General features: G+C 40.0%; 1 protein-coding gene across 8 annotated transcripts in view; it reads right to left on the bottom strand.

Moving 5' to 3' along the window:
* Positions 1–12747, bottom strand: part of RARB (retinoic acid receptor beta) — a 362123-nt gene that overhangs the window by 226805 nt on the left and 122571 nt on the right. The window contains exon 1 of one of the 8 annotated variants that reach the window (XM_081882239.1): positions 26–43. The exons of the other annotated variants lie outside the window; for them this stretch is intronic. The gene's annotated coding sequence lies outside the window, so the exon portion shown is untranslated. Of the gene's footprint in view, positions 1–25; positions 44–12747 lie in introns of those variants that run through there. 8 annotated transcript variants of the gene reach the window in all.

Raw genomic sequence — 12747 nt, 5'->3', positions numbered from 1 at the left:
TCACTTGAATGGTGAAAAAACCCACTAGGCCTAGCAGCTTCAGTCGCCATATTCATTATCCCAGTCGCCTCTGGCTCCCACCCAGTGATGTAGTGTACCACAGGGGCAGAGTTCAGAAGCACTTAGAAGGATGATAGTGGTGACAATCACCTGACATGACACTTCACTTGGCAGCCCAGGTAATAATGTTATATATATGTTTAAATGAGGCCAGCTTCAGGGCTTGTGGGTCTGACAGAGGTCATCATACAAGGTGACCAAAGCAGTTTTTCTGCCAAAACTGGGCCTAACAATTTTCTCCCAAAGCGCAATGAAAGAGGGTATGCCAGTAAGTACGAATAGGGCTTTGGAACAACTAAACTTCTAGACCACTGGAAGGAAAACCAAGATGGCTGGCAAACTAAACTATTGAAATATACAGGATAAACTAGTTAACGTAGTACCCAAGACAGAAAGAGGACTTTGAATAATAAAAAAGGGGTAAAGGTTTAATGCCCATTTTTTAAGCTTTGTGTATAGACTTTTATGTCAGTATAACTTTTAAAAACTCACTTGTATTAAGATGAACAGGGTCTAAAAAAATTGATTATTAAGGTTATAAGGACGTGTGTGAACAAAAAATTAAACAATGAAACCAAGAGGGGGAGGGGAGGGAAGTCAAGCAAAAATTATGGTTTAAAATCTTTGATTATGATGGTTTTTTCTTTTCTTTTCTTTTTTAAAATCTTTTTTCTCTTTTTATTTTTCTTTATATATTGTTGTTTTATTGTTTATTTTTATGTTATTTTTTTGAAAAATTAAAAAATTGTCATTAAAAAAAGGGAAGGAAAACCAAGATGGCAACCAGAAATTGCCAGAGCAGTAGTAAGCTATGGACCTTTCTTGAGCCCTGAGGCTCCAGAATCTTCCACAAGACAATAGGTGCTGATGCTGGATCTGAACTGAAGGAAGGCCCTAATTATTTGGAGAATTTTTGTTCCCTTTTGTGCATGAAATAGCTGCAGTGGAGTCAGTGGAATCTGCAAAGCTAAAAAGAGAGGTGGACTGAAACTGCCAGTCACAGAAGATCTCCAGGTTGATGAACTATATGGAATGGACAGAAATGATTGGCAGAATCCGAGACCAAGGAGAAGAGATGGCGGTAGAAGATTGGGAAAGTCTAAAGTTTGAACATAGAAATATTGTAAAATTAATGAGTGTTTGAAAATTGTTGGAATGAAACTTTATGGCTTTAGCAGAAATGCTATAAGGAGTTAAGTATAAATAAGTATTTTAGTATTAATGGAAAATAAGGTTAAAAATATGTTAAGACATTCATAATGATAAAAATAGAGAAAGATGGAAAGGATTTGCTGAAACAAGTAACAGAAGTGGAATACAAAAAGGGAGGTGAGAGGAAGTCGATGAAATAAGAGAATGAAAGATAGACTAATGAAATGGTATGCTATATGTTTTTTAAATTGTTGTTGTTTTGTTTTGTTTAATTTAGTGTTAAGGTTGTGTTTTGTATTGTTTCTTCTTTTGTTCTTTTTTCTTGTCTGCCATAAGTTTGAAAAGTAATAAAGATTATTTTTTTTAAAAAAAAGAAGGAAAAAAAGAAAGAAAGAAACTGCCAGTCACAGAGGGAGGATGGGAAAGAAGCAAAGAGAAAAGAATGATGGTCCGAAATTCTTGGAGATCCATTCTTTCTGGGTCCTGTTGTCCCAGGATCAGAGGCTACTGCCTGTGAGCAATACTCCCACCCAAACCAGCCTCATTTGTGACATGATTTATTTCCTTCTTTGGTGATTTTTTTTTTAAACTGCTGAGATTTATATTGTCTTATCTATTTAACAATGTTTTTAAATTATTGTTAATACTACTAACTTGGTCATTTTAATCTGCACTGTGTTTCTATAATGTGCAAGACACTTTGGTGAGCCAGCCATGCCCGAAAAAGGAAGCCTATAAAGACTTTTATGAATAAGTAAATAAAATCAAACATCTGCAGAAAAAAAAACTATACCAATGAATTGCGTCGGACTAATGAATTTGTCAAGAGGTAGAGTCTACAGGTGTTTTGTATTTTGAGATAATGCTCACCAAAAATTGTACAACCTTATGAAATACACTAACATTGATTAGCTACCTCTTCTAAAACAGGACAGGGGAAGCAATACCAGAGACCTCTTATGTTAATTATTCAGCAGTAATTTACAACAACAATTATCTTCTGTTTTTGCATAAAAGAAGACATCCATAATAGCTCTTTCTCTGTCTTTCTCTGTGTGTATCTCACAAACACATGACAATACATTAATTGGTCATTACGCCACACTGATATATTTAGTTTAATTGAGCCACAGTATGGAGGAAAACTTGGAAATGAAGTAAGTAATCTACTTAAGAATATCATCTCATGTTGGCAGGACACCAGACCTTAATTGACATAAAAGCTCTCATGCCTTTTGGTCAGCTACTATGGTACCAAATAATTTAGTCGTCTTGCCTACTTTTCACAGCATTGGGCTACAATGCTGACGCTTTTTGAGCAAATGATTGCCAAACACTCTTTGACTTATTAGGACCAAATTCTGTTGATTTTGCAAAGCTAAAAGGCAAAAAAACCACACACACAAAAACCACCAAAACCAAGCAATAAAAAAACAAAAACAAAAAACAGTGTTGGAAACTTCTGGACTACAATGTACTCTTGTCATAGTGGAATTAGTAATAGCAGTGCTGCTATCAAAGGCTGCCATGCAATAAAACTCGTGGTTTGCATTTAGATTACATTTGATTTCTCCATGTGGAAAATACATGCTCTAATTTCCTTCTTATGGTACAAGTGATAATACTGAGCACACAATATCCTAGGTGATGACACAAAATGTAAGGTAGGCATGACTTGTTTTATTATAATAACGCTTGCACTTCTGGCTGTGATTTTATGAACCAAATATACCAAAGAAAGTATAAAAAGACAGCAAGAACTAAGAAGCAAGACAGCAATTGGGGCTGGAAGGTGCAGCTATGGGAATAGGTTGAAAGGACAAATCCTGTACCAAGGTGATTTTGCAAATGTTCAGCTTTAGTGTAATTTGCAAGGAAATGGTATACTGAACAGCAAAAGGAAAGAAATACCAATCCTGCTATGCAATTGTTTGTTTGTTTTGATATTTGCCATTTACCTTTGTAATGCTATCTGTCAATATTAATTTTCAGGTGTGGAAAGGGAATTTATTACTTTGTTTCCACACTTCTACACAAGCACTCGGCAAAGCAGTCATTTGGATAGTTTATTTTTACAATATGTCTCCAAGAAGCCAGAATGCACATTTAGGATCTTATTAGCTGTATATATATATATATATAAAATGAGACACATGCTGTACACCATCTCCATAGGGATATTCTACAACATGGAAATTCTGGACAGAGCCATTCGCCTTTAACAAGAAAAGAAACAAAACAGAATTCTACAATAATAAACAGAACTGAGGGCCCATTATGATGAGAAGTATTTTTTTATGTTCTCACATTAACAAATGATTGTTTATTCACAGCGATTTACTGAATCAAAGAATCAGGCAGTACTAAAGCACCTGGATATAAAACTAATTCAAAGAGCTAGTGATATTTTAACTGCGCTAAATTCAGGTGACCTGACCTCAATAATAACAACAATACACCCTGTATTGCATGAACGTAATTTGTAAATGAATATAAAGTGTTGTTCAACTTAATTAATAAGAATATAGAATCAATTGGTTGTAATACTAATTACTACTAATAGCACAAATTTGCTATTTAAGATCACAGGGCTGTTGTCGTTTTCCATTTCTACAGCCTATTTGCATTTTCTTGCCCATGCCATCTTACAATACTCAAAAAATGATTAAAGCACTGGTGTGGAAAATGGGCACACCATCGTTTGTGTAGGAAGGAACTCATTTTTAAAACAAAAATCTCCACAGGTGTACAAAAACAACGCAGTTTATAATTTGTTGTTTATATTTGATTTTTTTAAAAAACGTTTTAAAAGCAACGAGGGTAAACATTTCAAGGCCCTCCACCATTTGTTTTGTTTTTTCGGCCTCGCCAAGGACAAAAGTTGCAATGTCGAATCTTCAAAAAAGAAGGGGGGGACGGGACGAAATGTTTGGAAAGAATGAGAACAGTACAAGGTTTCCAGGGAGAGAAAAAAGCAACAGCAACCATATTTCCAAGCAATGTCTTTTTGAAGCAACAGTTTCTATACCTGTATGTCCCTGAGAGAGGCAGCGGGGAAGGCTTAACACATTTTAGAGAACGATAACTTTTCAGTAGTCACAATAAATATGTTCACGGGAAAGAATAAAAGGATGCATGCTTGAATAACCCTGAAAAGAAATATGTTTCCAGCTCGCACAGAGGAGGAACTGCTCAAAAGTGTGTTCAGCGGTGACCCCAGCAAATGCTAACAGGAACAGAGAGGGATATTGAACTGTACTGTGTGGGTGGTTAACAATATAAGCGAAATTCATATCCATCCACTCGCTAACGTGGCAGTGATAACCTTTCGATAAAACAGCCTTGCCCTGCACTTCTGTTCCGTTCATCAATCCATCTTCGCCCACGCTACTTCTTACCAGCTTGGTTCTCATACAAATCCCAGTACCCCTTCCCTGAACTTACAGAACACTTCTCCAACACCCAATAATTTCCATCCTCAAACTCCAGTAACCCTGCACTTGACTGCAGTCTCACAATATCTTAAGGGCTGTCACATGGAAGAGGGAACACACTTGTTTTCTCCTGCTCTGTAGGGCAGGATTCGAACCAAGAGAGAGAGAAGAGAGAGTTTGGATTTGATATCCCGCTTTTCACTCCCTTTAAGGAGTCTCAAAGCAGCTAACATTCTCCTTTCCCTTCCTGCCCCACAACAAACACTCTGTGAGGTGAGTGGGGCTGAGAGACTTCAAAGAAGTGTGACTGGCCCAAGGTCACCCAGCAGCTGCATGTGGAGGAGCGGAGACGCAAACCTGGTTCCCCAGATTACGAGTCTACCGCTCTTAACCACTACACCACACTGGCTCTCCAAGGGCTTCAAGTCACAAGAAAGTAGATTCTGACTAAACATTCAGGAAAAACTTTCTGACAGTAAGAGCTGTTCAGCAGTGGAACAGACTCCCACAAGAGGTGGTGGAAGTTTTTAAGCAGAGGTTGGATGGCCATCTGTCATGGATGCTATAGCTGAGATTCCTGCATTGCAGGGGGTTGGTCTAGATGACTCTTGGGTCCCTTCCAACTCTTAAGATTCTATTATGCTATTTCGCTTCCCCCTCCCCAGGGAATGCCTACTAGAATAATGAGTTCCAACTATCCAGTTTTATGAAGAAATATTACAAAAAGTCGTTTTTTAAAAATCTCTACAGTAGTCCTAGGGAACTCGAGTGTGACTGGTAGTGTTCAGACAATTATATTTCAGCTAAATAAGGCAAAAAGTTAATAAGCCTCACAGCCAGTTTGATCTTTCCTTCATGCAAACAAGTGATTGAACCAGAAGTCTTCCATTAAACTATAGTTGCCTATGTTGTCTGTACAGGGAAACTACGGAAGAAAGCAGGATATTAAGCCATCGTTTGAAGTTGGTTTATTATATATAGTGGTTTGTTCCAAAGTTCATAACCATAGTTTCTCAATTTGGATGAAACAGGAAACCAAAGTTAATGAAAAACTTCCTGATTTGTATGCTGGCTCAGGTGAAGGGAGAAGCAAAACAATTGGGACTGGCAATCATGCTTGTTCTTATCTCAGTTTTTTAAAGTGAGATATCACCATCTGAATTATGATGAAGATAAAGTTTAGCGGGGCCTTTTAGTTATTAGCCCCCTTCTTTACAGATGCTTCAATACACTGTCAAAAACTTTTTGTTATACAAAAGGAATACTGAGTGAACACGCTGTGGGGGTTTATGCACAAACATGTTCAAAAATAGTTCTCACACATTAAAGGGAACACTTTAATGTTTCCTGCTTGGCAGGGGGTTGGACTCGATGGCCCTTGTGGTCTCTTCCAACTTTATGATTCTATGATTCTATTCTAGGAACACACACGGCATACAGGCATATATGTGCTCATGACTGAATGCCCTATTGTCAAGAATTTAGGGTCACATCTTTAAAAGAAGAGCATAAGGAGATGCCCAGCTTGCAGAATAGTTTTTATACTATGGGTGGGCATTTTCCAGCCAAAGGCAACCCTTCCCCTTCTTGGCAACTTTCCACGGGCCACACACCAGGGGCAGGTGGGGCCAGAGGCAAAATGGGTCAAAAACAAATGTCAAATGTACTTTTTGCAGCGGGCTAGTTTCTCCTCAGAGAAACTGTGGTCTAAAACACTGAGCCTAGGACTTGCCGATCAGTAGGTCGGCTGTTCGAATCCCCACGACGGGGTGAGCTCCCGTTGTTCGGTCCCATCTCCTGCCAACCTAGCAGTTCGAAAACACACCAGTGCAAGTAGATAAATAGGTACCGCTCTGGTAGGAAGGTAAACGGTGTTTCCGTGCACTGCTCTGGTTTGAAAGAAGCGGTTTAGCCATGCTGGCCACATGACCCTGAAAAACTGCGGACAAACACCGGCTCCCTCAGCCAGTAAAGCGAGATGAGCGCTGCAACCCCAGAGTTCTTCATGACTGGACTTAACTGTCAGGGGTCCTTTAGCTTTAGCTTTACCTTCTCCTCACATCCCTCTCTATCTTCCCATCCATACAAGCAAGAAGAATTATCAGAGTTCAAGCATACATTCCAGCCAGACAAAAACACTTAGGAGGCCAAGCTGAGCTGGTGAGGGGTCTAGCCGAGGAAGAGTTCTAAGGCCCAGAAAAAGAGGGGGGGCCCACACTTTATATACATATTTCAGGAATTCCTGCTCATCCACGCTTTGTGCTGTACAATCTGAAAATTAATTTGTGAAAGGATAGGATACTTGGTGCTTTTAGAACCTAAAATACAATTCTCGGGTCGCTGAAAATACTTAGGTCTCTGTATAAGTTATTGCAAATATGCTAATGGTGACAAAAACACGTCTAGCAAAAGCTGCACCCTGCATAATCGATCACAAGGTGTTGCGCACACACACACCCACACACACACCCACACACACACACACCATCCTAATAATAATAATAGTAGTAGTAATAATAATAATAATAATAATAATAATAATAATAATAATATATTTATATGCCACCTATCTGACTGGGTAGCCCCAGCCACCCTGGGCTGAGTGGATCCCAACAAAATATTAAAAACACAATAAAACAAACAATTAAAAACTTCCCTGAACACAACTGTCTTCAGATGTCTTCTAAAAGTCAAAAAGTTGTTTATGTCTTTGACACCTGATGGGAGGGCATTCCACAAAGGGCAGCCAATGCACTAGCAACGCCCATCAACTTTTGGGGAGAGGCTCCCTCAAATATTTTATTGGGAGGGCCAAAGGAACCTAGGAATTGGTTCCTTTGAAGCTTTGAAGCCTTTCCTGCCTCCGCTACTGTCAGGGGCTGGGCAAGAGGAAAAGGAAGATTTACAACAGTGGTTTGCGGGAGGTCACAGCTCAGAGGTAGATGAGGAGGAAAGTTGGGAGATCATGGGAGAGGCAGAGCGAGCAGAGCTGGACACATTGTCACTAGAAAGCACTCCAGACCCACCATCTCCCAGAACCCGGCGAGCATTAAAAGTAGGAGAGAAAAGAGCTCGAAGACAGAGGGCTCATAGCAGCACCCATAGAATGAAGAAGTGGGAGAGGCAGGGGTGGTGGAGATTCACTCGGGACAACGCCATTATCCAAGAGGCTGGAGTCTATAGCCTCTCTCTGTAAAGATCAAAATAAAAAAGGACAGCGAGAAACTTTTCCTTGGCTTTATAATTTCCTGGGCAACCAGCCGAGAGCCGCTGACAGCACATTGACAGCTATTTGTCCTCATGTTCAAAAAGATGCATTGCCTTTGGCAACAGAGGATACAAACAGTTTTAATAGCTAACAGCAAATGATAGACCTACCCTCCATGAATTTTCTCCTTTTAAACCTATCAGTGGTCATAAGCACATATTGTGGCAGTGAATTCCACATGCCAAGTATGCCTCTTTTTATAAGCTTCAATAATGCTCCCAGTTCCTAATATATTTCCTTTAAACTCAAAAGCATATATTTCTGGTATAATACCCAATTGTAATCCCAGCTCATGAAATACACCAGTTTAATGACCTCTGAATGTGATTAATTCCATACATACAACTAGAGGAGGAAGACTATTTAAGAAAAGACAGACTTAAAACTAATAATAATACCAATCAAAGTTATCTACCAATAAGAACCTTCCTATGCACCTTAATCTAATACTACACATCCTAACTAAATTCACCTGGCCTTCTTAAAGATGCAACAGATAAACTCCTTAAGAAAAACACCTCAGTAGGATTTAACTGCATGCCCTGATTCCTGTTGGGTGCACAGGGAATACAGAAAGTGAGCTAAATAAAGTCGAGCAGTCTTGCAATCTGTAAGCATTACATTTTCTCTACGCTACAGCGGAGACTGCATCTTGAATCAAACTAGGAAGTACTTGATTATGAGTTCAAGGCTGCAGAGTATTTATTGTAAAATAAAAACCCTATGTCACTACTATAGCGTCTGTATTCATCAGATACTCACCTCCTTCCATGAAAAGAAAAGATGCTTGTAAATCCACGGTGGCAAGAAAATTATATTTTGACAAAATCCTTTGGATGCAAAACACCAAAGAGAGCAGCTGCTGAAAGCACCCAGCCAATGCAGAGAATCTCAGTCTCACAGTAAATCCTGCAAAAATGCATCTCGCTCACTTGTGTGGATCTCTTTATTGCAGTTGACAAGGGCTCGCCCAAGGGACAAACTTGTTGTTCCATAAAGATCCCTAAACACGAGAAATTGATAAAACATTTAATCCAGCCCCTGGTATCAAATGTCTTCTTTTGCCATTGATGGCGAGAGAAAAATCTATTTGCCAATTAAATAATGACATTCAAAACCATGCTGTATATTATATCTCTTAATGCAGTTTGGCTGTCCTGGAATGTATCCAAGAAACTAGATATTCTACAACATTAAAGATAATTCAATGCAATTTATATTGAATATGTCGGGGGGGGGGGGGAGTTGTGCTAATCAGCATTGCTTGCATTTTATAATTTAAGCAAGAAAATCTGGAGACAAAATGCTATTTAACAATACTGCAATTTGTTGATGTTTATCTATCGCATACTATTTCCTACAGACAGGATGAAATCAGACTGAGTCCGTAGACCCACTGAAATCATAGTAGCTTCCTTGAGCCCATTCTTTCAATGGGTGATACCCACCGTTAGTCAAAGGGTAATCACCCACAATCTATAGCTGCCAGAAAAGTCAGTCTTTTTTTTTTAATTCAACCTGGAAAAAGAATGATCTAACAAAGATGCATACACTATCACTTGCTCATGTGCAAGCTAACTCAACAACTTGTTGCCACTTGCCTCAATTTGGGAAAAACATTGGGGTAGTCCAATATGCATATGGAACTCCCTAGAGGCGATTCAGTATTCAGTTCAAAGTTGGGAAAAGAATATTGAAATATACTCAGAGTCGCATAGCTCTTTATTGAAGCTCATAAAGACAGTGAATGAATTTTTCCCCAACCCTCTGCCTTTATATACATTATTTACACAATAGGTCCCGTGTGATTGGCTGATTCTGCTTCCCTCCTGGAGCCTGATTGGGCTGCTCCTGCAGGCCAATCAGGTTGTTCCATTCTAGGATCCTACCTGCCTATTGTTCTAGGATCCAAGCTCTGTACATAACAAATATATTCACACAGAAATATATTCACACAGAAAGATTCCACTTCCATTGTGATCCATATAGCACAGTACTAGAGCTTTTTAGAATAGATCAAGAGCGAGGATTCATTCTTTGGTTTTCTAGGTGTCACTTAACTGCAACTATTATCATCCGTGACTAATTGGGCATTCTGGCTGGGAAGTTAAGAGGCCAGCAAATCTATAGTTGGAGGCCATCCCTGCTTTAGAGTCTTGCAAGATAGCACCTGTACACAAAATTAAGCAACTTTTCATTCTGCCGCCTCTTATCTAGCAAAATGGCTGTGCTAATTCTAAAACACAGAATAACTCTTTGCCTGCTTATCTGTAGGCTTCTTTCGGACTACTCTATAGCAAGCGGTTTCAGGACTGGGGGCCGGGGGGCAGAAGCAAATCCATTTGAGATTAAAAGGTCTTTAAAGCACAGTGAATTAAGCATATCAGAAGGCTGAAATGGATCAGTAAGTTCAAGCTGTCAAGCAAGCATCTTCCAATGTTCTTTAAGGATGTTCCAGGGGCAATGTTCTCAAAACTGCAAACTTCTCTGGGGACAAGATGGGTAACATTAGGAGAACTCCTCAAACTCCTCTCCGAACCTTACAGTCTAATGCTCCTAGTTACCAAATGTTTTTCCCATCCTAACCAACTCTGATAGAGAATAATATGGAACCCCTCAACAAAAATTGTATAATAATTGATTTTTGATATTCAGCTATTATATTGTGTATGCAACAGCAACCATATTTCATTCATATATATATACATATATATATATATATATATATATATATATATATATATATATATGCGCAGGTTTTGGTGTCCTCGGGTGTCTTCCCGTGTAAAAGTTGGGGTGTCTAGGCGACGTTTCGACGAGGTCTCACTCGTCATCTTCAGGCTGGTGCTTTCGGCTTCTTGTTACTGGAACAGAGCAGGATCTCAGTGTTTGAGTTCCTATAAATACTGTAGAGGGGGTGTGGTGTATAGCCTCCAATGTTCTGGGCAGAGAGGAAGTTCCCAGGCTAGTGTGCCTTTTCTTCTTTTGTTCCTTAATTACTTGAGAGATATCCTGAGTGATTTCTTGAGTGATATCCTGAGTACCACTTAGGTGGGTCATTAGGTGTGGATTAGTTGTTAAAGTCTTTGTGTCTTGACCTCTTGAACTTTGTGAAGAGTTTTCCTGAGAAGATGGCTGTACTGTACTTAGTTGTGCTCTGGCTTGGCTTCGTGTATAGGGGCGAGCTGTGGTTTTGTGGCTTGTGTCAGCCAGATCTGTGTAGGGATTGCAGGGGGGTGCAGCATCCGGAGGTGCCACCATGGATTGGCTACTGGATGGTGTCTGTAATTCATCTGTGGAGAGGGTCTGGGTTTGGGTCTGGTGTGGTTGATTGGTGTTGGCGTTCTGTGTGCCTCTGGATCTGGTGTCAGTTTTTGTGGGGAGGGCTAATTTCCAGATGTCTGGCAAGCGGGATGTGTCGTCACGCTTGTTCATGTTGTGAGGGTGTTTCTCTATCTCGATGGCTTCCATGATTATTCTCTTGTGGTGATGTTCCGTGTTAAAGAGCAATTTGGAATCTGCAAAATTAATTTCGTGTCCTGTTTCTTTCATGTGTTGGAAAAGAGAGGAAGTTTTTTCTTCTTTTTTGACGGCATTCTTGTGTTCTGCGATACGTGCATTTATTCGTCTGTTTGTTTGTCCAATGTACGTGGCTGGGCAGACTTTGCAGGGTATTTCATAGATCCCTTGGTTTTCCAACTGGATTTTATCCTTGGGGTTTCTGAGGATATTGGCTATTTTTTGGTTGGTGCAAAAGGCTGTTTTGATATTGTGTTTATGGAGGATTTTGCTAATTTTATCTGTAGTGCCCTTGATATAAGGAAGGAGGGCCATGCCATTGTTTTCTTCTGTGTCTTGGTTTTTGGGGGGTGTTTCCTTTTGGATTAGCTTCGTAATCCTGTTTTGCTGGTATCCATTGGCAATTAACACGTTTGAGAGATTCTGTAACTCAGTTGTCAAGTGGTCTTTGTCAGCCAGGCGTTTGGTTCTGGAGATGAGAGTCTTGGCTACGGAGTTTATTTGTGCAGGGTGGTGGTGTGATTGTGCATGTAAGTAGCGGTTTTGGGGTGTAAGTTGTTGAGATGTGTGAGGAAGCTATCCAGTTTTTCCTAGGGAGCCATCAGGTTTTTTGTAGATTAGGACGTCAAGGAAGGGACGCCAAGCAACTTCAGCCCTATGCAGAATCCATCTCTTCACACGTACCAAACTCCTTCCAGTTCATAGAAACAATAAAGAAGCAAAACCTACATCCTAATGACCTACTTGTGAGCTTCGATGTTGTATCTCTCTTCACACAAGTGCCCATTAATGAAGCCTTGACAGCTATTCAAAACAAATACAATCCCCCCGAATACATCTTGGACCTGACCAACCACTGCCTAACCAACACGTACTTCATCCACAATGGACAAAGATACAAACAGATAGAAGGAGCACCTATGGGATCACCCCTCTCACCGGTCATCGCAAACCTGTACATGGAACACTTTGAAACCAATGCTTTAGACAAGTCAGAACACAAACCCAAACTTTGGCTCAGATATGTTGACGACACCTTTGTAATTTGGCCACACGGGAAGGAAAAACTGGATAGCTTCCTCACACATCTCAACAACTTACACCCCAAAATACAATTCACTATGGAAATAGAAGCCAACAACCAACTTCCCTTCCTTGACGTCCTAATCTACAAAAAACCTGATGGCTCCCTAGGACACACTATCTACCGGAAAAAAACACACACCAACCGCTACTTACATGCACAATCACACCACCACCCTGCACAAATAAACTCCGTAGCCAAGACTCTCATCTCCAGAACCAAACGCCTGG

The sequence above is a fragment of the Podarcis erhardii genome (assembly GCF_964252035.2).
Source record: "Podarcis erhardii genome assembly, chromosome: 12".
In the NCBI taxonomy this organism is placed as follows: domain Eukaryota; kingdom Metazoa; phylum Chordata; class Lepidosauria; order Squamata; family Lacertidae; genus Podarcis; species Podarcis erhardii.
Note: the sequence above shows the minus strand (reverse complement) of the source record. Positions and strands in the feature narration are given on the sequence as shown.